The following is a 26810-nucleotide window of genomic DNA, read 5'->3' as shown; positions in this document are numbered from 1 at the left end:
CTGTGTTGAAGTAGAACATTAACATTCTTAGCTGTACTGCCCAAAAGTACCACCGCAAATTAGGGCACTGTAACCCCCCTCTGTCGTATGGAAGGTATAGCAAAGACAGGCGAAGCCTAGGGCGTCTATTATTCCATAGAAAATTACTGAAAATATTTTCCAATCTGGGGAAAAAGTTTGGAGGAGGTGGCAGAGGAATGTTCTGAAATAAATATAAAAGTTTGGGGAGAATGTTCATTTTAAGTATATTAATTTTTCCAATCAGAGAAATAGGAAGACCGGACCATCCCATGCAAGATTTGGAAATATGTGCCAACATAGGGCTGTAGTTAGCTTCTACTAAGTTTTCCAGTTTAGGAACAATTTGAATACCTAGGTAAGTAAAGGAGTCCACTGTTCTAAAATGGCGAACATAAGTGGGTGGATCCGACCTCTCCTTCGAGTTTAGAAGCATTACGGAGGATTTTGAGTTGTTGATTTTATAGCCTGAAAGTTTGCCGAATAACTTAATGAGATTCAGGAGGGATGGAATAGACCTAGCTAAGTCACTGAGGAACAGGATGACATCATCAGCGTAAAGAGCTATACGATGTTCAAGATCTCCGATACCTATACCTGTAATTCCACTATGTCCTCTCACAGCAATGGCAAACGGCTCAATTGCAATTATAAAAAGTAAGGGGGACAGTGGGCAACCCTGTCTACAGCCTCTTTTAATTTTTATCGCTTTCGAAATATTGTTGTTTGTGATAATTTCTGCTGAGGGATCATTGTACAGAAGTTTAACCCAATTGCAAAAACCCTCCCCTAGACCAAACCGTCCAAGAATTTCAAATAAATAAGTCCACTCCACCCGATCAAAGGCTTTCTCGGCATCTAATGCCAAAAAAGCCGTGTTCGGTGCCCCTCTCTGATTGTGTAAGATGTTCAAGACCCTTCTCACGTTGTGAAAGCCATGACGCCCGGTCATGAAACCACTTTGATCTGCCATTATTAGACTTGGAAGCACAGGTTCTAGTCTTTTTGCCAAAATTTTACAGAGAATCTTCAAGTCTGAATTCAGGAGACTGATCGGTCTCATATTTTCACACTTATCGTTAGATTTACCTGGTTTCGGAAGAAGAGTAATCAGAGCACCTCTCAGGGAGGGAGGAAGTATCCCATTTCGAAGGGATTCTAAAAACATTTCCAAGAGGGGAATTTTAATTTTTGTTTCAAATTTTTTGTAGATATCTATGGGCAGACCATCAGGGCCTGCTGCTTTTCCAGATTTCATGCATTTTATTGCTGACGTGATTTCCTCTACTGTCATGCAAGCCCCCAACGCTGACCCCTCACCCTCCTCTAGTTTGGGAAAATTAAGATTATCTAAGAGTGACCATGAACTCCCATCCACCTGTCCTCCAGTTATTTCAGAGCTGTAGAGTCTTTCATAAAAGTCCCTGAATTTATCATTTATGGCCACCGGGTCTGCGATGCACTCCCCCTTTTCATTCTTAAGATTGGTAATAGATCTTTCAACTTGAAGTTGTTTTAAGCGCCAAGCTAAGATTTTACCTGCTTTTTCTCCTTGATCAAAGAAACTTTGCTTAAGTTTTAAAAGGTTAGCAGCAGCCTTGGAAGCCGAAATTTCATTATACTGTGCTCTCAATAATAAAATGTCTTGATGAATCTTAGAACAGGGGTTTTTAAAGTAAATGTCCTCCATATTTCTAATTTTTGCTTCTAATAACAGAATTTTTTGTTTGGCTTTTTTAGATTTAGAGCTAGTGAAATTAATTATCTGGCCTCTGAGGAAGGCTTTAAAGGCTTCCCATCTGGTGCATGCCGATGTCTCGTAAGTATTAATCATGAAGTAATCGTCTATTTGTTTTCCAAGAAAAGTTATTAGCTCTGTATCCTGGAGCCATTTGTGTTGAAATGTCCATTTGGGGGGGTCACGTCGCCGTCCCGGACCCAAATATATAAGGTTATTTGTGGCATGGTCTGAAATTAGAATGCTGTCATAATTACAGTCTTTGATTTTGCCAGTTAAACTGGCTGAAATAAGAAAATAGTCAATTCGTGAGTACGAATGGTGAGTTTTGGAAAAGCAAGAGTACATTGCTGCATCAGGGTTTCTATCTCTCCAGATGTCTCTCAGATTTAGATCCTTAATGAATTGATGAATAATTTTTCTGCTTTTGCTATGGGATGGGTTTGAATGTGATGATCTGTCTTTGTTGGGGTCAAGTGTACAATTAAAGTCCCCAGCAACAATGTATTGTCCATTAAGTGATGCTAAGGTCAGAAACAAGTTATTAAAGAAATTTGGGTCATCGTTATTTGGGGCATAAATATTAACAAAATTGAGACATTCAGTGTAAAGGGTACCTTGAATTATCAGAAATCTGCCACATTTGTCTGATATTACCTTAGTGACAATCAGTGGAATAGACCTATGGATGAGAGTCATGACCCCCCTCGCCTGAGAATTGAAAGGTGCTGAAAAAACTGTCCCCCGCCACCTCCTCCTTATTCTAGAATCCTCCTTCTTTGCCAAATGCGTTTCCTGTAGGAAAATGATATTAGACTGAATATCTTTTAATCTCCCCATTACTTGCTTTACTTTTTTGGGTTTTTGCAATCCCCTGCAGTTCCAGGAAGTGACTTTAATTGCTACCCCACTGGACATAATATTTCACTAGTAGTGGACTACTCATGATCAAGTAAAAAGGAATGACTTTGATCCGCCAAAACAACAATAAAGAACCCCTTGAACAACATACAAAAACCCGGAGTCCCAAAGCTTGGGACGCCCCCCCCCCCCCCAACTTGTACACTCCAGTAGACTCGATGATTCTTGTGTATCCCAGACGCCAGGTCGGGGTAAAACCGAACTGCTCTGTCTTTGTAGAATATCTGCTTTTTGTTTCGGACCTCATTCAGAACCCTCATCTTGTCTCTGTCGTTCATAAACTTCATGATCAGTGTTCTTGGTGATGCAGACGCTCCACTTCTCGGACCCACACGATGTGCTCTCTCCAAGGTTAGTTTTGCGTTAGTTGAAGTTAAGCCGAGAGCCTGCGGAATCCAAGCCTCGAGGAAAGAGCAGGCATCATTTCCCTCCGCACCCTCTGGGAGGTTAACCAGCCTTAGGTTGGATCTTCTAGATCTTGCTTCGAGGTCGACAATCTTGTCCTCCATAACTTTATTTTTATCCTCGAGGTTGCGTACCCTGGCCACGAGGCTGCTAACAGCATCCTCTGTCTCAGAAATGCGGGTCTCTGCATTCTTAACGCGTTCCAAGCACTCACCAACGTCTTTCCTCACTCCGTCAATTGCTGACAGGACTCCATCAAACCTGGTGCAGAAGTCAGTTTTTAAGTCTCTGATAGCTTCAAGGATAGGCTGAGTGGTTGTTCCTCCAACTTCGTCAACGTTAGCATTATTCTCCGCCATTGGGCTAGCGTTAGCTGTAGCCGAACCACTTTGTTTAGCCGGAGTGAATTCTATTTTAGGCTGTGAAGGTTTGCCGCGACCTTTACCTCTGCCTTGCGAAGCTGCCATCAAGGAGTTTATAGCCACTATTCTGCTTCCTGTAGGTGTCAAACAGTTTAGTTTATTGCAGTAAATTTGTCCGAATTTTACGGAGGGACGAGACAACCATCCACCTAGCACGCCATCAAACCGGAAGTGACGGTCACCCTATTTAATGTAAAAGAGTTTACAGTTTAGCTGTAAAGAGTCTTTATGAAGTCCGAAAAAGTGCTAAAATAGCACAGTCTCAGTCCAGCAAATGTAAAAGCTGGACATTGTGTCAAAATGAAGGCTCAAGAATGGTACAATAGTAACGTTGGAAATTGCCTGTTGTTTTCCATGGGGCGGCGTACATGTGACATGATGATGTACAGAAACTGAGAGCAGCCATGCTTGAAATATCTTTATTAATGTAATTATTCAAAGATCACTAGTTAAGTATCTCATTATTTTTAAGATAGAAGGGGTTGTTTTGTGGTAATAATAGATGATTTATTTTTTTTTGTTACCATTATCTCAAGATAACAAGTCTTGTGTATTGTAATGGATTAATATTTTTTGTTAGTTCGGGATTGCCTGAAGGGTCAATTCTGGCTGAAGCATTGCTTCGACTCGTGTATGCCCAAAGACGCCACTATCTCTGCTCAAGAGCAGACATTTAAACTTACTGCAACATAATTAAACATGCCTGTTTTGAATTAATGTTATAGGCCATCCCAAACTGTCACAACAGCGATAATAATAATTTAATGTTTTAACATTATAACAGTGACTAGTGATTTTCTTAACTTACCATAATCACCTCGTGATCTCTAGAAATAGAAGCTTGTTTTCGCATGACAACAAGTTAGTTACTATATGTTGTAGCGTTATTGGGCATTTATATATGCATCAAATATAAGGATTTATAAGACGTTCTCACTGTCTCAAATAAACCTTAAACCTCGAATTTAGGGCACCACCTTCCTTTATTTTAACTTGTTTTAAGTTACAGTCAGGGAGGAAAACTGTTAAAATCTTACGATCCTGGTATGTTAAATTAATAATCAATTTAATAATCAATTAATAATCAATTAATAATCAGTCTCATATCTCGCTACTTTCGTGAAAGTTCTCGTTTGGTTGGACAGGCATTACGTAAAGAAAGCATACGACACAATCTGTGATTATAACATATATAGATATATGAACTGTTTATTACAGTGATATGATCTTAGACATGAACCTTTAAACAAACAGGAGATGCATTGAATATGGGTGATTATATAAAACACTTAGTGAATGGAAAATAAAATATGGGGAATGGAGAGATACTGGATGTATTCAAATAGTTTAGGTTGGCTGACTATTTGACGCTAAATACTGACATTTTGGATTAATTTATCATTCTATGAAAGCCTCGAGACATCCATCAAACCCACTTTAAGGTGAAAACGGGTCGGTCTTACTGTGCTGAAGTTCTGCTTAGTCAGCTCGGAACACGGCAGCGGCCACGCGGGGTCCGAGGGGATTTCTCTTCCGCTCTCTGGGCCTTCCTGGTTGTGGTGGCTGACTTTAGCGGACTTCTCAGTTGCTTCTTTTCACCGGGAAACGGGAACGATGGTGCCGAGGGCTGTGGTTAGATGATCAACTCCTCCGAGTGTCAGAGTTGGTCCGTTGCTTCTCTGATGAAGTGAACTTAAGTTCACAGAAGATTAATAAAAGTTTGCTTGGAGTTGGCTTCTTGGTAGGAAAAGGTGATGGTGGCGTGTAACGGCGGAGGATAGAGCGTGTGACGTAAAAAGGACATGGATGACGATGGACGAACAAAAACACGAAAAACGTGCATCTTCAGACTTCATTCTGTTTCTTTCTTCGAGTCTTTCTTCCTTGGGTCTTTCTGCCATCTCCTTCCTCCCTTTTGTCGTATTCTGCACGGCTCATCCTCTCATCTTTCCAGTCTCTTCAAATCTCTCCAGATCTGAGAAACTGAACAACTGAAAATCACATCTAATCTGCTCCCTGAGCAACTGTGATCTCATCCATTCTCTGCTCTGCTCAAAATCTTCTTCTTCTCTGTCCTCTTTCTTCTTTCTTCTGCTCTCCGTTCTTTTTGATCTTCTGAGTTTGGATTCGCAGGTTCCGTGGTTTGACTCTCGGAGGCGGGGCATGACGTAAGCTAACACTACTCTTTCAGCCAATGATATGCCTGAACTGTGGTGACGTCTGCCTGTATGTCTCTGTAAGGCGATCAGCATTTATATGGGGATTTCTGGATGAGACAAAGAAACTCTTATTTCTCCATTACTCCGTCTCATAGAACATTTGTCTCGGTGATTCTGAAAACACTACATCTTGTTAAGATATGCAGATTAAAGATATAACATAGACTTGCAATATAAAGACATCAAAATAACACACAACATAATTGATGATTATGACTTTCAAAATTCAGATGAATATCTATAAAGTCGTGACATATGAATAGCGAACCACAAATTGTTAATTTTCTGTGTTAACAATGGGGATACCAAACAATACCAAATAGATACCGAAGGGACATTGTTAAAAGTTAAATTGTTGCATATATCTTGTCCATTTTACTGAGTCCTTGGGGATTTAAATGTTCAACTAATCAACACTGCAGACCACTAGGGGGCAATGTGGTTCCATCAGGCAGGTTGGGCATTTTCAACCAAGATCAGTTCTTTGTCAATATTTAAGCCAGAATCGTACAAATTGTCTCTATATGCGTCTTGTGATCAAGCTGGAAACCTGAAAGAAATTGTATACGGTTATCAAACACATTTAATATAGTTGTAAGGTTCGACTAAAAGTGAGTCTTAGTGAAGTCTTCTCAGTTCCTGTGTAGCCATCTGAGGTCCGTTTCACGTAGCAGGTTTAGTGAAAACTCTGAGTTGGTTAACCCTGAAATGAGGGAAACCCTGAGTTTTCCGTTTCACAAAGGGAGGTAACTCAACCCCGAGAGAGAGGGGTAACTCTAGCCTGTTTCACAAAGAGAGGTAACTTAACCTCACGGTCAGTTACCGGAGTAACAGACTCTCTGAACCTAACCTGGTCGGGACCAGGTTTTATTCAAGAAACCTTGAGTTTCTTTCTGTCTCCGCCCTCTTTCAGCCACACACGCCTTTGATTTCCTCATTCATTCATTCAGCAGAGCGAGTTCTTCTACTTCTAGAAGTCCAATAGGCACAGTAGGAGGCAACTTTTTTCACGAACATGTCCTTTTGACAATGATCCCGTGGATGAAGGTGCAGCATTATTGCGCAGAGAAATAAATATTCGTCGGAGATGGTTATCAGACCGCGCATAGATTTTTGCATTGACAGACAATTATCTTTTTGAGCGGCACCATCAGAATGTGTTGGGACAAAAGAAAAAAAAGACATAAAAGACAAATAAATATTTTTATGAATAGGCTTAAAAAAGACATATATAGGCCTATTATATTTTATAAAGGCACTCGTGTCTTGGGGGTGGATTCCCTCCGGGGATTCCCTCAGCCACTGCCCTCCCGTTAGAGGTGGTGCCCACCACCCATTTTACGGGCATCTGCCTTCTTTCTGTTGGCTCAGTAGAAGTCTGTGTTAGTTTAAATAGGCTTAATTATTTAACAGAACATGATATAGATGATGACTCTAAATTGTCCTTCTGAGTGACTGTGAGTGTGTATGGTTGTTTGTCTCATTTGTATCTATGTGGCCCTGTGATGGACTGGCGGCCTGTCCAGGGTGTACCCCGCCTCTTGCCCATTGACCGCTGGGATAGGCTCCAGCCCCCCCGCGACCCGACTGACGGATTCAGCGGTGTATAGATAATGGATGGATGGATGATATAGATGAGAAGACATAGTTTATGTGTGTGAAAACAGCATTATGTTGGGAATAAAATAACTGCACAGTCAAATAGCCACTTAATATTTATTTTACAGTGTAAAACATGATCAAAATGAGCTACCTCCATGCCGAGGTCTCACCTGTTTGAACAATATTTTTATATTTCATCTTAAACTGCTGCCAAGAGCGCTTCTCCCCTGCGGGATTGCACCTAAATGAAATAAATGAATGGGCTACCATTCAAGCAGTTTCCCTGTAATATTATTGTGATTGCAAAGGACTACATTTAAACTAACACTTTTGCTGCTGCAACGGTGTTGCACTTATTTCTAAAAACGTATTGAAACTCGCCGTATGAGCGCATTAAGATTTCCAATTCGAGGTTGGTGAAAAACGTAGCCCCTCCTCTTCCCCGTTGCCAAGGTGACTCGTCGAATCGGGGCTCCAAAGATAGTTTAATAATGTATAAGAAAGCCCTTCGTAAAGCTAGAACTGCTTATTATTCATCATTGATAGAAGAGAATAAGAATAATCCCAGGTTTCTTTTCAGCACTGTAGCCAGTCTGATTAAGAGTCCGAGCTCTGCTGAGCCAGTTGTTCCTTTAACTCTCAGCAGTGATGATTTCATGAGCTTCTTTATTAATAAAATTGTTTCTATCAGAGAGAAGATTGATGGAGTCCTTCCCACTATTATCAGTGATGTATCATCAAGTACAGCAGCTTTAGAAGTATCTTTAGAACCTGATTTGTATTTAGACGGCTTCTGCCCAGTTGATCTCACTGAACTAACAACAGCAATAGTCTCTTCTAAACCATCAACTTGTGTTTTAGACCCAATCCCAACCAGACTGTTCAAGGAGGTTTTCCCATTAATTGACACTTCCATATTGGATTTGATCAATCTGTCTTTGTTGACAGGATTTGTACCTCAGACTTTTAAGGTTGCTGTAATTAAACCTTTACTTAAAAAACCTACTCTTGATTCAGAAGTGTTGGCTCATTATAGACCTATATCCAATCTCCCTTTTATGTCTAAAGTTCTTGAAAAAATAGTTGCAGCTCAGCTTTGTGATCACTTACACAGAAATAATCTGTTTGAAGAGTTTCAGTCAGGATTCAGAGTGCATCATAGCACAGAAACTGCACTGCTGAAAGTTACCAATGATCTCCTCTTACCCTCTCATAGCGGACTTGTGTCTGTGCTTGTCCTGTTGGATCTCAGTGCTGCATTTGATACGGTCGATCACAGTATCTTATTACAGAGACTTGAACATGTTATTGGGATTAAAGGAACTGCATTAGGCTGGTTTAAGTCATATTTATCTGATAGATTTCAGTTTGTTCTTGTAAATGAAGAATCTTCCTCACACACCAGAGTAAGTCATGGAGTTCCCCAGGGTTCTGTGCTTGGACCGATTCTTTTCACTTTATACATGCTTCCATTAGGTAACATTATTAGACAGCATGGCATAAATTTCCATTGCTATGGTGATGATACTCAGCTGTACTTATCTATAAAACCAGATGAACCTAATAGGTTGGTCAGACTACAAGCTTGTCTTAAAGACATAAAGACCTGGATGACTCAGAACTGTCTGCTGCTAAATTCAGACAAAACTGAAGTCGTTATCTTTGGACCTGAGCGTTTCAGGGAGAAATTGTCTAGCTATATAGTTACTCCAGATGGTATTTCCTTGGCTTCTAGTTCTACAGTGAGGAACCTTGGAGTTATTTTTGACCAGAACTTATCATTTGACTCGCATATAAAACAGGTTTCTAGGACTGCCTTCTTTCACCTTCGTAATATTGTTAAAATCAGGAACATCTTGTCTCAGAGTGATGCAGAAAAACTAATTCATGCATTTGTTACTTCAAGATTGGACTCCTGTAATTCTTTATTATTGGGCTGTCCCACATATTCTCTGAAAAGCCTTCAGTTGATCCAAAATGCTGTAGCCAGAGTTTTGACGAGAACTAACAGGAGAGATCATATTTCTCCAGTTTTAGCTTCTCTTCATTGGCTCCCTTTTAAATTCAGAATAGAATTTAAGATTCTTCTCCTTACATATAAAGCTCTTAATGACCGAGCTCCATCATATCTTATTAAAGATCTCATTGTAAGATATTTTCCTAACAGAGCACTTCGTTCCCAAACTGCAGGTTTACTTGAGGTTCCCAGAGTTTCTAAAAGTAGAATGGGAGGCAGAGCCTTCAGTTATCAGGCCCCTCTATTGTGGAATAACCTGCCAGTAAATGTCCGGGAAGCAGACACCCTTTCCACTTTTAAGACCAGGCTTAAAACTTTCCTTTTTGATAAAGCTTATAGTTAGGGATGGCTCAGGTGATCCTGAAACATCCCATAGTTAAGCTGCTATAGGCCTAGACTGCTGGGGGGCCTCATCTGTCACACCTTTCCTCACTTTACTCTCTTTATGTATATGTGATATTATTGTGGTCATTAACTCGTGTTTCCCTGTTCCAACAGATATCCTTTGAATGGTGTTACAGTGCCGCCGCCGCTGCAGCCCCCTCCCCCCCCTTTCTGTCTTCTCAAACCCCAGCTGGTCGAGGCGGATGGCCACCCTTCCTGAGTCTGGTTCTGCCAGAGGTTTCTTCCTGTTAAAAGGGAGTCGTTCCTCTCCTCAGTCGCCTCAGGCACGCTCAGGCCGGGAGATTGGACCGAAAAACAAAAAGTTTTCAGTGTAATCTGTTGGTTTTCTTAGCTAGGAAATTGTTTTTGAATTGGCTCTATATGAACGAATTGGATTATTTTATGAATTATGATTATTATTAATTAATTGAATTCCAATTGGCTTGAATTGGACTTACTATCTAAGTGCCTTGAGATGACATTTGTTGTATTTGGCGCTATATAAATAAAAATGAATTGAATTGAATTGAATTGATGCTGGCTTTTTAAAGTTGTGGTGCATGCGCTAAACTCAAGGTGAACTTACTCAGAGTTGATTAACTTCACTCAAATCAGCGTTTCTGGAACCGAAAGCTCAGGGTTTTCTATCTCAGAGTAGATCAACTCAGAGATCAGGAATAGACTCAGAGTTGGTTGAACCTGCTACGTGAAACGGACCAATGGTCGGTTCTCTGGTGGGAAAGGGTGTTAAAGTGTCAACTTCGATTTATGGTGAAGATAAGATTTTGAGGTCTCCCACTTTTCCAACAGAAAGATCCTTTGTACATTTTAGTTTATCCCAATTTTATGGCAAGCGTCTGTTGAAAAACTTTCAAAGGGCCGAAGGTTGTTGTAATTAGGCAGTTTCTGTCTCTTTTTCCTTTGTGGAAAGAAAATGGAGATCTGTTTTTTATCCACATACGTAAACATCCCCCACAGGAATGTTGGTTTTGTCAAAGTTTGAAAAACTCTTAATCCACATGGCACTGTGACTGCTACAATGTCATGATCCCAAGAAAAGAAAACGCAGATTTCTCAAGGAAATTAGCTTGTTATGAAGCGAAAATAGACTTTGTTATTCGGAAATAGCAAAATAATCAACTCGGTTTTTTTATAAAGATATCGGCATCAAAATAAATCATTGAAGGCAAGGCCTCTCTTGGCTTCTGTAATGTGTAACCAGGTAGGTTTTTTTTGCATTTACAAAATATATTTCTAAAACCTAAACTATAGCATCACCACATCTCTCTACCCAGTAACCCCAAACGCCCAACCCCTGTATCTGAGGTGTCCTCTTTTTCAAAAACTCCAATTTGGTCACCCTAATAGTAAGTTATAAATTCTACCAATGCTAGACATGCTAACTCTTGTAGCTGCTTGCAAATGTTCATGTCAAGACAGCGCTACCTTGAAGTTGGCAAAGAGGATGAGCTGTGCCCCTGTACATGTAAAATCAGACTTGAAGTTCAATCTGGCAGCCACTCTTTAAAAGGCTTGACTGACAATTTTAAAGCTGCAGTCATTAGTGATTTAAATGGCCCTCTATAAGTTAGGAAAAAATTAGCTCAGGGTTGAGAAGCTAGATGGTAACGAGGGTGTAGCAGTGTAAGTAAATGCAATTTTTGATTTCTTGCCTTACCAGGATTTTTCCCTCAGTAACATGGTTTATTGTGTGCATGTAAATGTGGTCATTAACTCCAGAGTTGGTTTGCATATCTAAGATACTTGTATTGCTGTTTTAGTGCTTGAACCAACTGGGGAATCATTTAAAATCTAAACCAAACGGTAAAAAGATTTTTACAGTTTTCAGGCCAGACAGTTTCCAGGCGATTAATATATTCATAGTTTTTATTTATTTATTTTGTATTATCAAAGAGAATGATATGACAAGTTAGACTGGGTTCTCATACACGTGCATGAACACTCACACATTTACCCCATACAAAGCATTAACATGTAGGCATGTGAATTTTACTACCATCTGCTACACCATTTCATGGGGATATAAAATAGTGGCAGCAAACCTCATACATATAAACATGTCCTCATCAGGTATTCCTCCAGTGCAGGATTAGTTGTTAACTTTCTAGACCCTGAGGTAAATTCCACCTTAGCTGTCTCTGCTCATGGTTTCGCCCATATAATGTTAATTTAGTTACTGCGTTGACATTAACTTCAGTGCTGCTGTGATTTGTCACGGGGCAGAGAGCCAAAACCAAACTTCAAATGTCCTGATGCCACCCTCCCTTATGTGCAATCAGTCCACTCTAACTTCTCCTTCTTTTGACCCACTTTTCTCAATAGTGGCTTGATGCATTTTGAATAATGACATTGTGATGATGGATGCAGCCATCAGTCACACACTAAATTTAAAGTAGGCCACTGCCCACATAGACCGTGCATTCATCAGTTGCATCATGTTGGTATTTCATGCCCAACAATAGTGGGAAATTAAAAACCAACTCACATAGCAGCGTGTGGATAGTAAAGTGAAATGAGTGTGGATAATTATTTTTAATAAAGTGCACTAGTTGGTGGTCAAGTTAGCGCATGAAACGAGTCATTTATACAGAGGGTGCTCTTCTGAGTGCATCAGGAATAAAACAAAGTTGTGAATCGTGATGGATGGATAAGGACAAGAAAACAAGGTCTCACACTTATATTCTCACAGTTTCTCACCCCAGTGTTACAGTGCGTGGACATGAATACATGGTGGCAGGTAAAGCCAGTCACAAATGACAAATGACACTGTGTAGTTGAAGGACAAAACTGTCTTTTTCATTGTGTTAATTTAACATTTTGACGCAGATATCAATCACTTGCACAGGCAATGAAATATACCACATGGATTGTTATTTTACATTTTGCTAAGTTTTAGTTCATAAAACAACAGGCAAAGAAAAGTGATGAAAGGATAAGTCAAATGTGGTTCAACCAATTTATTTGAAGATCCGAATAAAAATGGACTTCACTGTGGAAACACAGTCTCTTTCCAACTTTGGAACATGTAATTACTGTGTTGGTCCAAAACACAAACTCTAAAGGCTCAGAAATTGTAAAGTTATTACAACTGACTGACTCATGAACCGTCATGAAAGAAATTTGAGTTGAGATGCAGCCAACCCCCATTTACCTACCATCACACGTTATTGTTTAGGTTTAGGTTTTAGAAAAATAGGGTTAGGGTTACATGTGTAATATGTAATATTACATAGCTGGAATTAGAAATAAAAAAACCGACCTAATTCCCCATTACAGAAGCAAAGAGAGGCCTTACCTGCAATTATTTATTTATGTACGCTGCCCCATGGAAAACACCAGGTAATTTACAATGTTACTATTGTCCTTAAAAGTCCAATCTAGATAATGTCCACGAGCATTAAAGTGTTTTTTAAAGTGCTGGTTAAGGAAACAAGGATGCCAACAACCTGCAGTTATGAAGTCAATATTAACAGGAGATCTGGACCATACAAAAAGGGAAAATACACTGAATGCAACTAGCAAGTACAAGTTGACCAAATGCTGTAAACCCAAGCATACCTTGTCAGCCTCGCTTTCTGAGGATAGGGAGGATAAGTCATGTAGAGAAAGAGAAAGCATGTGGGTTTCAAAGAAATAAAAATCCTGCCTTACAGCTCGTGTTGCTGAAAGTAAGGTAATTGAAAAGTTACTGCAGTGTTTTACAGGGTATGAAATAAGAGGGAGACCAAAGCCAAAAACGCACTGAAAAGAAAGACATTTAGGAAGAAAAGAGGATTCAAGAAGAGAGAACAAGAGATTTCTTAATTGAGTTACTGTCTGTAAAAAACATGATTTTATGTGGCAGTGGGGAGGCGAACACAGCATGAAGAAATGGTCTCGCAAAGCAAGAAAGCCTCTAAGAAAGCTTCTTGTTATTTTTGCTGTGGGTATCATAAATATGTTAACACAGTCACATTAGCTGGACGCCCAGTTTGGGAACACAAAACAAGTCCCAATTATTAAAATAATTAAATTTTAGGGTGAAGCCTTGGTTTAGGGTCAAAGAATGGTAGCAATAGGGTTAGACAGATGTTGATTTTATAAGTGAGACTGTGTGTGTGCTGTGGTCTTTTCCACTTTTTAATATTCACAGCCACTCCTGCTTAGACCTTCATGCAGACAATTAAAATACAGACTGCGTTCAAGCCTCTGTATGGCAGAATTTTAACAGACTTTCATGCTGAACCTGAAAATTCAGAGAAAAGAAACACAGGAACAGTTGTAAATGACACAATGTTTTCTGTGGTATACAGCAAAGGATCCCAACCCCTTTTTTCATATACTGTATATTTTCATAGCAATGTCAGGTGAGCTTAAGTCATCAATATATTTTCCCCACACTGTTTATGCCCCATATATTTTAACATATATTTTAGTATTGTTCATTTGAATACAATTTTAAGTCAATACGACTCCAGAGGAAGAAATTACTTATTTCCTCCTGATTAGTGTCAGTCCAACAATGCCACACTCTGCCCAGACAAAAAAACTTCATTAGACCAGTAATATACTTTCCTTTTAATCTTACGCTCAATTAAGCTATTGGCTTTATTGTCAATTAAATAGTTCACATACTTGCGAACTACCACTGATACCGGAGGATTCCACCAGTGTTCTGGGACAGAAACTTTTAGATTTGCAAGGTTTAAATGATAAACAGTAAAGAAGGCTTTTATTTGGTTAATGTTAAAAAGCAACAGCTGTAGTATTGGAAATGGTATTCAAGGTCCCTAAAACAAAGAGGTTGGATATCTGGTCACATTTGCCCCTACATGTGCCTTATATCTTTCTGTGTATCCCAAGCCAAGAGCTCCTGAACTAAGTTTCATTATGCCTGCATAGTGACAATAAAGATTCTTGATACACTGCTTCTGCCACTCCCCTGCATTTAGCATCTTGTGTTCACACAGCCTTAATTTATAAGGATGTGAACAAAACTAAACCAACTAAGGATGTATGAGGTACCAATCATGCACATGCAAAGAAATAATTAAAAGCAAGTATGATTTAGGCCTTAGTCCTGGTATCATACAGCAGACTGGACAAATAGAGCGTGATGGAAAAATCTGCCTCATCTTCCAGCAAATTCACAGTAGTATTCTTGGTACTTGGTGTGTTGAGTACCATAGTATTTCCACCAAACCTGTTTCCTAACAATACTAGCATGGCCTTACTATAGCCCGACTGATACCTGGTAATTTATTATTGCTTCTTCTGTTTGAACCAACACTACAGCTATCGTAGACAAAGAGCAATGAGTCCTCCAACAGAAATGGTCATATAGCTCATAATAGCGTGATGTAAAGTACCGCCTGAAGGAAAATACGGCAAATACAAGTGTTTCAACATCAAAGCAGATGTCATTCTCAAGTCTTTAGTCTAAGATGCCACAAAGTCCTCATAAAGAGCAAGGAGGGTGTGGATGGAACAGTTGAGCTTTGGGCTTAACTGTTCCATCCACCCCCATTCATGCAACCATGACCTTTTGTGTATATACTTTTATCCCTTCCTGGTTGGCTTAACACAACAAAATTATTTGGTTATGACTAGAAAATAATCATATTTAGGGTTAAAATACATTCTTTTCACAGTGCAACCATCACCCCCATGGACTTCCTGGGTGCCTTGGTTGGATGTAAACACAGCGCATTGATGACATAAATTAATTACATTAACGAAAGTTGTGCATTTCTGGTTGGCTTTGGAAAACAATATCACTTGGTTAAGGTAACAAAAAAAAAAAAAAAAATCAAGATTAGGGCTAAATAACATTCTTTTTACAGCGTGGCCATCACTGGTACGGTCACTATTTTTACTCTTAACATACATCTGCCTGCAAGAACAAATGAAACATGGTTATTTTTTTAAGAAGGAGGACCGTCTCAGAAACGATGTATTTTTCCATCAACTAGGCCATCTATATCTTTAACTAAGACAATGAACATGGTGAACAACATCTAGAAAACCACAGCTGTATTTCATACAATAACTTTTGTGAATTTATTTTGCAGGTGTCAACTGATGAGTTTACATAAAAAAATTAAAAAAAAGATGCAGAGAGTATGAACTTGATTATTAAAGACCAGCTTCATCTCCTCCTCATGCATCCAAGTGTAATATGTGAGAATTTAGCAGTGCTTTCCTCCATGGCTTTTCCCCTTCTAATGCTCTCTATTTCACCTCTGCCTTTCCTCTTTCTGTCTCACTCACCATCCATTTCTCTCCACACACGTACCGGCCATGCTCACACCAGCACTGACCAAAGCTGTGACTAATCGAGTATGATAGAAAGCAGAGGTCATATCATCAGGTTAAGCGAACGTGAGAGTGGGTTGGTGAAGGTCTATAGCTTTGAGTGACTGTAGCGTCCTCATGTCATGTTGCATTTTTAACGCTGGCCTGATGCTCCTGGGGAGTCAGAATCCTGGAGTTGACCTCTCACAGACTCTCGATTGAATATTTCATACAGTTGGAGGATATTAATAATTTTTCATTTAGTTTTTTCAAATAACTTGAGCTGCAGGAAAATCTTTCTATGTACTCCATACCAAGTACAAAAGCATACTCTAAGGTAGAAATAAAGCCGAAGAAATCATCTCTGTCACTTGCTACAGCACAGCATGCAATTATTTTGTATGCTCAAAATACATTGCGGCTTCGGCAAATATGGGAACACTGCAGCAGAGTTGCACTAAATGCTCAGCTAAACTTTATGTCTAGGACAGAACTTCGATTTAAATTTAATAACGGCATCAAATCAATAAAAGAATCAAGAAATGAGGACATTTTGTTCTGCCTTAAATCCAAACAAAAAAAAAAAAAAAAGGAATGCTTGTAATAGGGACAATGACTGGCAACATTTCCTCAGGAGATTTCAGCCATTCACATTTCTGTTGAAATCTGTTCTGTTGAACATCATCAGACCAAGTGACCGGACTCCTTGCTTCTTCAAGTGCATCAGAAATTAAGACTTTGTTGTGATACTTTGTACATACTTACATAAAAACAAAAAAGATGCATTTATGTATTCTCTATACTAGCTTTATCGTGTGTGGGCAGTGGGCGGTTTGATATCAATTACCATTAGGAGAGAGGCGGGATACACCCTGGACAGGTCACCAGCATAGCACAGGATCAACACAGAGACAACCAACCATGCACACCCAAACTCCCACTCCCACAGTCACCAGTTAAACTAAAACTGTGGGAGGAAGCCATATTACTCAGAGGGAACCCACAAAAAACATGTAAACTCCCCACAGAAAGCCCCAGCTGAGAGTCAGACTACGAACTTTCTTGCTGTGACCACCACATCCCTGTGCAGCCCAGCACATAATGAAAAATGAATAAATTCCCCCAAATAAACAACAAATCAAATCATATTCATTGATAATTAAGATGGTTAAAACAGCAACACAGGGAGAATGCCAAAAGGGTTGAATAATTTTACAAAGCACTCGACATGTGTCACACTCATTTTGTCTTCATTTGATAAAACATTCATTCAAGTAAATCAGTTGAAAAACATAATACCAGGGAATAAAAATAAAAAAACTGCCAATATGGTTTAACTCTACAAGTGCCTAATTTCCTAACAGGTAATGTATTTTTTCTCCTGGTACATTTTTGCAGTTGCCACTAGCAACGTTTTTGTTTCTTAAAACAAAAATCAAACCTTTCACTTTATTTTGACACTGGCTACCTCTCCTGCAGACAACCCTATACCATCACCTAACCCCCAACATAACTGCTATGACATTTTGTGCCACAGCAAGCAGCTGCTTTCAATATAAAGACAATGTAAACCAATCCGCCCTGCAGCATTTTACCATTTAGCTGTGATACAGCAGTCAGATGTTTCCCTTAGGATTTGGCAGAGATCAAACAAAGCGAATACTGGAGTTTCATTCATCAAGTGGACACAAACATGCCTCCAAATGAAGTCTAATCTTGCTTCATTTCTGCTGTTCCTGTTAACAATACAGCTGTTTTTGCTTAAATTGTGATATGTGTCAGTAATTCAGTTATCGCAGGTTTGCTGTTGGGCTTCTTGGACTAGAGTTGACATCATACACAAAGCAGCATAGCTGGTGAAACATAAGAAGTGCTCAGTTTTTTGGTTGATGCTGCTCTGGTAGAACAAGAGTCTTGTTTAATTTAGACTACACTTGATAACAGTCAAGCTCTGGTGGACTTTTCATGTTTAGTGTTAATGACTTTATAACCCCCATATAATCTTTCCAAAGAGACCATTCTGTCAGTCAAAGAAGACAAATACGTTCTCTGACAATGCGCCAACAATTCATCCAACCAGTCCATTGAGACAGAGCATCTTTTACGTGTGTATCCACTATCTAGATCATAACAATTATTTCAGGTTATTCCACACTCATAGCCATAGACTAATAGTGAGATTCCAGAGACGAACATAAGGAAGTATGGTGTTGCTAAGCCAGTGAATCCATAAAATTACAATCCATTAATTAACAGTGAAACTAAAACATCAATCACATTAAAAGTGTGCTCATCCTTCCCACAGAACACAAGTCACATGAAAAGCTGACTTCTGCAGTCATTAGAATTTTACACCAGCTGCGTTTATGATGCGTTTATACATAATAAATGCAAATGGCAAGACTGACATAATTGCGTGTTTTAGCATTCTTTATCCTAATTGCCACTTTTGGATAAAATGCACTTTGTCTTCCCCTCACTCAATGAGATTGCAAAGTGCATCACAAAACAAAAACATATCATCATATAAAGAAGTCTGACGGCCAAGTCAGTTTTATTTGTCGAGAAGACAGGGAATTGACATTGATCTTAGCGGAGGATTCTTCATCATTTTTTGGACAGTGTTACAGCCGAGCCCCTTTGTCTCCTCTTTTACAGCTCATGGTTTATAATTGCTGTCATCAGGTTATCTCTGCCTTGTTGTTAGCACTGAGCCAGAACAGACACTGGATTTTTTTTTTTTTCCTCATTCCCGCAGGCAATCGTTTCGTAATGAATTGCAAAGGACACTCTAGATGTCTGTTTGCCAGGCAAACAAGAATTCATTCAGGACACAAAAGAAACAAGATGTTGTTCAAAGTGAAAAGAGCTATCTAGCCTTCAGGCAACCAAGCCATGAACAATTTTTACTTTGCAAATTCAGCATATAGACCTTTACATTCAAGTTTAGGAAAACATAATTAATGTGTGAGTGCCATATATTGCTTTTCAATTAAATAAAATGCCAGCGGATAAGGGCAAATTTTGTTCCTTTGAATGGCAAAAGAGAGAAAAAAATGTTTCTTCAAAATTATATACTATTCAGTTTTCATCAAGATCTGCTTTGGAGATAGAAATGACTTGAAACTGAACAAGACGACGGAGTGACAAAAATATCTGCAATGTGTTTGCTCTGTAAAAGCTGCCTGCTGCAGGCATTAACAGTCGCAAAATGTAGAGGCAGACCTGGATGCAGTGTCTTTTTTTCAAGTGATTGGTAATGAAAGAGTCTGTGTGCCTGCTGCACCTATTAAGACACTTAAACCTTAAAGCTGCAGTCTGCAACTCTTTTTCAAGCATAATGCCTGGAACTGTCCGGGGATTCTGAAAGTAGTACATTAAATACCCCAATACAAAAAAAAAAAGAGTTCTCTAGGTCCCCTATATGTCCCGCTAGGTCCCTCCAAAGCCAGTGGGTTTGTTTACAAAATTGCAGACCGGACCGGTAAAAGGTAACCAATCAGGTTTACGAGCTGGGCTCTGCTGCCTGTCAATCACCGATTGTGCACGCGCGATACAAGGTAGGCTCGTCCCCACGCTTATTTATCTGGACTATTGAACTTCATTACGGGCTAGTCTACTTACTGTGTCTTCCATGATCGCAAATGACAGGTGAGTTGATGAATGAAGAGTCGTGTAGGCGCATCTGGCGTGCACGTCTACGTGCACGAGTTCTCATGTGTTTTGAAGGGGCGGGACAGGAAGTTGAATAACTTTTTATTTTTCGGTTAAAAAATAAGCATTTCTTGCATTTTGCGACTACGGAGGTCACCGTTTTCAACTTCAAGCGTTCTGATAGATCATGTAAACTCTTAAAATGCCAAAAAGTAGGACTTTACGTATGACAACAACAAATCTTGCAGACTGCAGCTTTAATGCTGGTTGTGCAAGTTGTAAGTGTCAGACTTGTGACACCGAGAGACGGACTCAACAGACAGTTGGGCCCAATAAGCTAAAATAATGACTTGGATTTTCTCACACATAAAGGTCATCCACAGATCCTGTATCTAATTGACTAATAAAGACTTCATTACAACAACTTTTTGAGTGACTACATAAATGTTGATGAAGATTCTCAGTCATCCAGGTCACGGTAATCAGCTTGAACAAGGACAACTGGACTTCTTGGATCTTGAAGAAGTCTCACCTCTCATCCTAAAGGCAGAAGGTGAATCTATGAATATGCTGACCTCGCCCACATCACCGCCCACCAGCAGCATACCGCTCGCCTTCTTTAGTCTGACTTTGTTAGCTTTAACACATTTGAATTGATTTAGCTGAATAATGTTTTATTAATTCCCAAAGGGAAACCATAGTGTTACAGGTTAAATTACTGAGGATAAGTACATGGACTAAAGCCAACAATCATTTACGATGAATACGGTGTTTTTAGCCTAGCAATGACTTTGCTGATGATGTTAAATCCAACATCAGCAGTGGCTTTAAATGATATATTGTTTGTGTTCCAACCAAGATAGCAAAGCAGACCTCTCTAGGTAGATAACATGGATGAAAACACATGGCTCAGAGTTCAATATCTGAGATCCTCTCCTTCTCAGTAACATGCAAGCAATAAAACCATCCGTTAACCCACTTTGCAATCACCCTTCCATTACTGTTACAAGTCTGTTTGCAGTCTCTGTCTGCCTGTATAATCTGGGAGTCATGCACAGAGGTGTTTAAGGTGGAGAGGACAGGGAAGAGTGATCAACAAGCACCAAAATACCAGACCAAGTATACCTACTGAGAAATGAAAAAACACAACAACGTGGAGAGTAAAAGAGAGCAGAGGAGAGGTGCATCATGGGAGGTACTCCAGCAGTCTAGGCCTATAGCAGCATAACTATGGGATGTTTCAGGATCAGCTAAGCTTTATCTAAAAGTAAGGCTTTAAGCCTTACCCAAGTGGAGGAGTTCAAGTATCTCGGGGTCTTGTTCACGAGTGAGGGACGAATGGAACAGGAGATTGACAGACGGATTGGTGCAGCGTCTGCAGTGATGCGGGCTCTGCACCAGCCCGTCGTGGTGAAGAAGGAGCTGAGCCAGAAGGCGAAGCCAGGGCCGGGGTGGGCCATTTTCTCAGTCCGGGAATTTAATTCAAATTCAGGCCACTCTGATATGGAGGAGGAATTTGAGTCCATGAAAAAAGATAAAACAAACAAAAAACATTCGTGTTCAGTCCGAAATGGATAGAAATCAACAAGAAAACAGATTCTTCCTTTCACATCAAAGCGTCGTGCCCGCGCGGTGTCCGGATAAGTGCTCATTGCAACTTGAAAATAGAACAGTCTATTCCCTGCACGGGCGTGAGCGGGCTCAGCTCACATTATAATAAATGGGAGGGGAAGGCTTGAACATGAAACATGATGCTGATTCCCGCGGATAGAACGCGCGTGCAGACTCTCCAGTAGTTAAAAAAGGCAACTAAACACCCCAACGTGCTCGCGCTGCCCCTGCCCTGCCATACTGCCCCTGTCCCTGCGCACGCGAACCATGTACAATACTTGCATACAGCCCTTCTAAATAATTATATTTATTTTAATTGCATGTTTGAGATGCATTTAATAACAAATATCAAACAACAAATGCGATCGCCCCTATTTAATATTGCGTTAGGAACCACATGTGCGCGCCTGTGGGAATGCAGGCTACAGTTGAAGAGGAGATAAAGCGTGATAAAGCGTTAAGCAATTGTTCATCAGAACTGGAATGTAAAGAAAGTGTTCGGTTCTTCTTTGAATACTGTATAGGAATACACTTCTAAATCATATAAATTGTGAGATTTTACATATTTAACAACAAAAGCTGTCAGATGACAGTTGAGCTGACATTGCAAACGTTCGCCACGTTATAGCCTATTTGATCAAATTCACAACCAGGCCTATTATCCATATCTCTCAGTAACCTACCAGCTTGTCTTGAGAAGATATCTGTCAATTTGGCACATTTGGCTGCCACCTGTCTTTTTTTTAGCTTAGCCCTCTCTGTTCCACCTGGCCTCTTTCTACCCTCCATCACTGACGCGCTCTGTTTCGCGCCATTGTTATTTAAAAGACGAGCCATGGGCCAAACCATCTGAAACATTTGGGAGGAGACAATTCCCTTACATGGTAGAACCTATTTAATCTGCTGTGATGCAGCAGGTGGCTGCGCTGCAATGGTGAATTTATGCAGACTACAGTTGAATTGATATTAATGCAAGAATAAGATAAGTGACAAAAATTAGTTACAACTATTTTCCCCATGGGCCAAGCAGCCTAGGTCGATGGTTTGGGCCGGGATAGGTCCCGGATAATACCATTGCCAAAACGGCATTGGGCGAAGCTCTCGATTTACTGGTCAATCTATGTTCCTACCCTCACCTATGGTCACGAGCTGTGGGTAGTGACCGAAAGAACGAGATCGCGAATACAAGCGGCCGAAATGAGTTTCCTCCGCAGGGTGTCTGGGCTCTCCCTTAGAGATAGGGTGAGAAGCTCGGTCATCCAGGAGGGGCTCGGAGTAGAACCGCTGCTCCTCCGCATCGAGAGGAGTCAGATGAGGTGGCTCAGGCATCTGGTGAGAACGCCTCCTGGACGCCTCCCCGGTGAGGTGTTCCGGGCCCGTCCCACTGGGAGGAGGCCCCGGGGAAGACCCAGGACACATTGGAGAGACTATGTTTCTCGGCTGGCCTGGGAACGCCTCGGGGTCCCCCCAGAAGAGCTGGAGGAAGTGGCTGGGGACAGGGACGTCTGGGTCTCTTTGCTCAAGCTGCTGTCCCCGCGACCTGATCCCCGGACCAGCGGAAGATAATGGATGGATGGATGGATGGAAGGCTTTAAGCCAAATATCAAAGATAGAGTTTTTTGTTAAAAATGTTAAAAGTGCCAGAATTGCCAGAAGAAATCCTCGAAACAGCACAAATTCAAAACCAGAAAAATCTTTCAAAAATAAGTGTTTCCATTCAGCAAAAAGCTTATGAGAAAATCTCAAGATTTAACAAAGAACAACACAATGTGACTGGAGCTCCTGCAACCGGCTGTCGCTTGAGAGTCATGCATGAGTGCACGAGTTGTAAAAGAGCAGGACAAAAGAAGGAATTCTTAAAAATTAAAAATAAATTTGCTGCTTGACTGACATGCCTGACATGTGCCTGACACATACTTGTGTCTCCTGGATAAATGACTTTGCAAAAATAAATTATTATTTACAGATATTGTACAAAATGAAGTGTCAAAGCCTGATTGTTTTTGGGTCAAATTAGTGAAAGAAAAGATTCAGAAAAATGAAGATAGCTGAACTTTGTTCTCTGGTATTTTCAATCTAACAACACAATGTGTTCAAACAAATTGAATCCACTTCTCTTGTAAGTTGAAATTTCTGAGTAGATGAAAGCTTACAGAATCTGATTATTGTATATCTCAGCCATTAATAGAGCATGTGAGGTCTGCAGTGCTCAAGACAAACGCACAACACACCAAGTAGCCTCGTATCTTACATGAGCTTATCATGTCATCAGTAGCTCAGAGAATGTGAATTAGTGGTAAAGACGAAGCCATCATGCGGTCAGAATTTGTTCCTCCAATCTTTTGTGTAGGGGGTATAGGCTGTCTGATCTTATCTTTCTAATATGCTGCAGGTGCTCTGCAGAATGCAGCAGAAAATTGTCCATACATTAACAAAGTTAAAACCAAGTTTTTTTTTTGTTTATTTAAATTTTAAAATACCAGAAATAAAAGCAGTCCCTGGTTAACCAAAGATGAAACCAAAAGATGAACTTTTACTTAGTATTTTAGGCCTATCATAAGAGCTTGAATAAGGGCAAGTGGACTTCTTCTTGGATCTTGAAGACGTTTCACGTCCCATCCAAAAGGCTTCTTCAGTCCTGAACTAGATGGTGGGGTGCATCGGCTTATAAGCAGAGAGGGTTGTTAAAGTCACATGTGTCACTGAACCCCTTGACCGATGTGTTTGTCGTTTGAGTCATGATCACCTCTGAATTGTCTACCTGTCTGAAAGGGCGAGTTTTGGTCACAGGATCCAAAGGGGGGAATGCTTGTGAAACTGGGGAGGAGAGACAATGCTACATTGTAGGTGCTGGGAAGGGGATACCTGAGACCACCTCCTCTGTTCAAAGACATTTTTTCCAGTTTAACATGGATGGCTTCCATGACTTCTTTCTCAAACTATCTGTCCTCTCTGTCCAGAATGTGTCCTCGAAAGAGTGTCCCTTCTCCTTGAGATGTAGCTGCACTGCTGAGTTGACCTGAAGTTGTCTCTCCTGTTGTGCCATACGCTTGTGGAGCTGTTGTTTGGTCTCCCTATATAGAGGCTCTTCGCTGCACCGAACTGCAAACACAACGCCACACAGTTTGTGTTTGGGTGTTTAGTCCTTTGGGTGAACCGATCTCTGTCTGAGGGTGTTCTTGGGTTTGAAGTGCACTGGAATGTCATGTTTCTCTGAGACTCCTGCCACATACAGAATTACAGTATGTTTGCGCCTGTTCTCCTTAGCTTCTCTATCAGTGTGGTTTGGTCCATTTGTTTTTGCTGATTTGACAAAGTCCCAGTGTGGATATCTGGACGTTTGAAGAGCTTTCTTGGAGTGCTGATGTTCCTTTTGTTTTCCCTCAGCTTTGATAGGTACACTCTCAGCCCAGTGATGTAAAGACAGCCAGTTTGTGTTCTAGTGGATGATGTGAGTCGAAAAGCAGGTAGTGGTCTGTTTGTGTGGGTTTCGTGTAAACCTCTGTGTTAAGACTTACGATCTCTTCAATGTACACAGCACAGAGCCTGACAAAGGATGCCGAAAACTCAAAAACCATTGCAGTAAAACGGCCCTTTGTCTCCATTAATGTAAAATCTGTAACCTTCAGAAGACCATGAAGTAAAACATTAGCTCTACAACTGTAGTAGAGGTGAAGTATAAAGTGTCTGGAAACATCAAAGCACAGCACAATAACCTCAAAATTGTACTGGAGTAAACGTGATTATATATTTACCACGACTGCTGCGAAATCTATTGCATCTAGGTATCTTCTGGCACATGGACTAAATAATGAAATAGATGGGCTTGCAAGATATGAAAGCTACAGCATAACAGCTCAGCATTGCAATGTGAGATGCAGATACCTTCCACACCAAAGATGAAGCTGTCAATAGAGCTGAAAAAGGAAAAACAAGTCCTCCATCAGTTTCTTTGTTCTTTGTTTTCTCCAACTTTTACGCTCCACCACTTTGATGGTGATTGTGTCTTCTTCTACTGTAAGAAAAAATGTTTCGGTGCTTTTCTTTTTTATCTGCAGGCAAAATGCAATCTTGTGTTTGTGTGTATGTTTATGTGGGAGATGCAGTTGCGTAGATGTGTGTGTGCGAAAACATTTCTTTAATTTAGCTTAGTGAAGCATGGGGACTCATGCCTTGTGCCTGTGTTCATTTCATATTCCAATTTGTATTGCACATTTGGAATGCAGATGAGCTTCACTGCTGGTATTTTAGCTCTGGCTGTTTGGCTTTGTCCTAATGAGGCATCAGTAAATGGGTTTCTATTATTCCAGATCTGGTGCTCAGAGGCGAGACGGAAACATGATGACAAAGACCACGACGTTAACCTTAATGGGCTCAAGCTGGAGATTTCCCATTTTAGATATGCAGATAAAAATCGTGTCATTAGGAACGATAACCTACAAAGTCCTGTGATAAGTGGTCTCCTCAGTTTTCTTCAGGGCACTGTTGTTCTAATGTTAAACTACCGCCTCAAAGTACTTACTTACACTTTAAAATGAGTGTTGAGATGCTGAGGACCACATTCCTCTGAACTGATATCTTTTCTAGCTGTCCCAGCAGGAATTTTACTTTATTTTGAGACTCTGCAAATGAGTCTACGCCCACCTACTCCTCATGATACTCACACACACAGAGAGGGACTCAAACTTTGGGTGCACATACAAACACGTATCTATGCTACCATTACCTTGCATGCATGCTTTGAACCAGATCAGATCTTACAGAGGTTGGACTTACACGCGACCGAGTATAATTGGCCAGTTACTCTACTCTCAGGTGTTCCCACTTCACCGTTCCCAGATATACAATTGAGAGGGATCGATGATGGTGTCTGCGCCTCCTCACCTGTGTTCTGAGTCTTTGCTGACTTTCATTCAGTCTCTAATGGCTTTATGGCGAAAAAAACATCAATGAAATCATGCACTAAAAAAACCTGGAAAATCTGAAATGAGATACTCTGATAAAAGTCTGCTCATTTATGCTCTCCATAGCTCAAAAGGTCCTTGAAACGTGGTTATCTTTACAAAAGCACCACCTTACACAAAAAGAGTTAGTGGCCATTTATCTTAAAGTGCTGCTGAATTGTGTTGGGTTCAGGGCTGTTTTAGCTTGTCAGTGCAGCTGAAGTAGGCTCTGACAAGATTAGCACGTTTACTTGGCTGCATGGGAAAAAAGTTGGATGGACAACACGTCGCATACTGTGGTGAAAAACAGAACAGGGGAAAACAACACAACTTGTAGGATATGAAAAAAATATATATATCTCACTTCCAAACAAAGCACCAAAAAAAAAACTCACTTTGATCTTTTTTATTCATATCCTCATTCTAACATAGAGTTTGTTCATCTTAATGATTAAAGCAAAGAAAATTAGACTCCTTTTGATCAAAGTTACTGTAAACAGGTTATTGCATGCTGTTGGGATGATTTTATAAAATTCATCTTCCAGGGGAAATTCAACGCTTAATTGACCTAGAATTCCAGGG

This window comes from Odontesthes bonariensis, chromosome 14 (genome assembly GCF_027942865.1).
Source record: "Odontesthes bonariensis isolate fOdoBon6 chromosome 14, fOdoBon6.hap1, whole genome shotgun sequence".
NCBI classification, from domain to species: Eukaryota; Metazoa; Chordata; class Actinopteri; order Atheriniformes; family Atherinopsidae; genus Odontesthes; species Odontesthes bonariensis.
Note: the sequence above shows the minus strand (reverse complement) of the source record.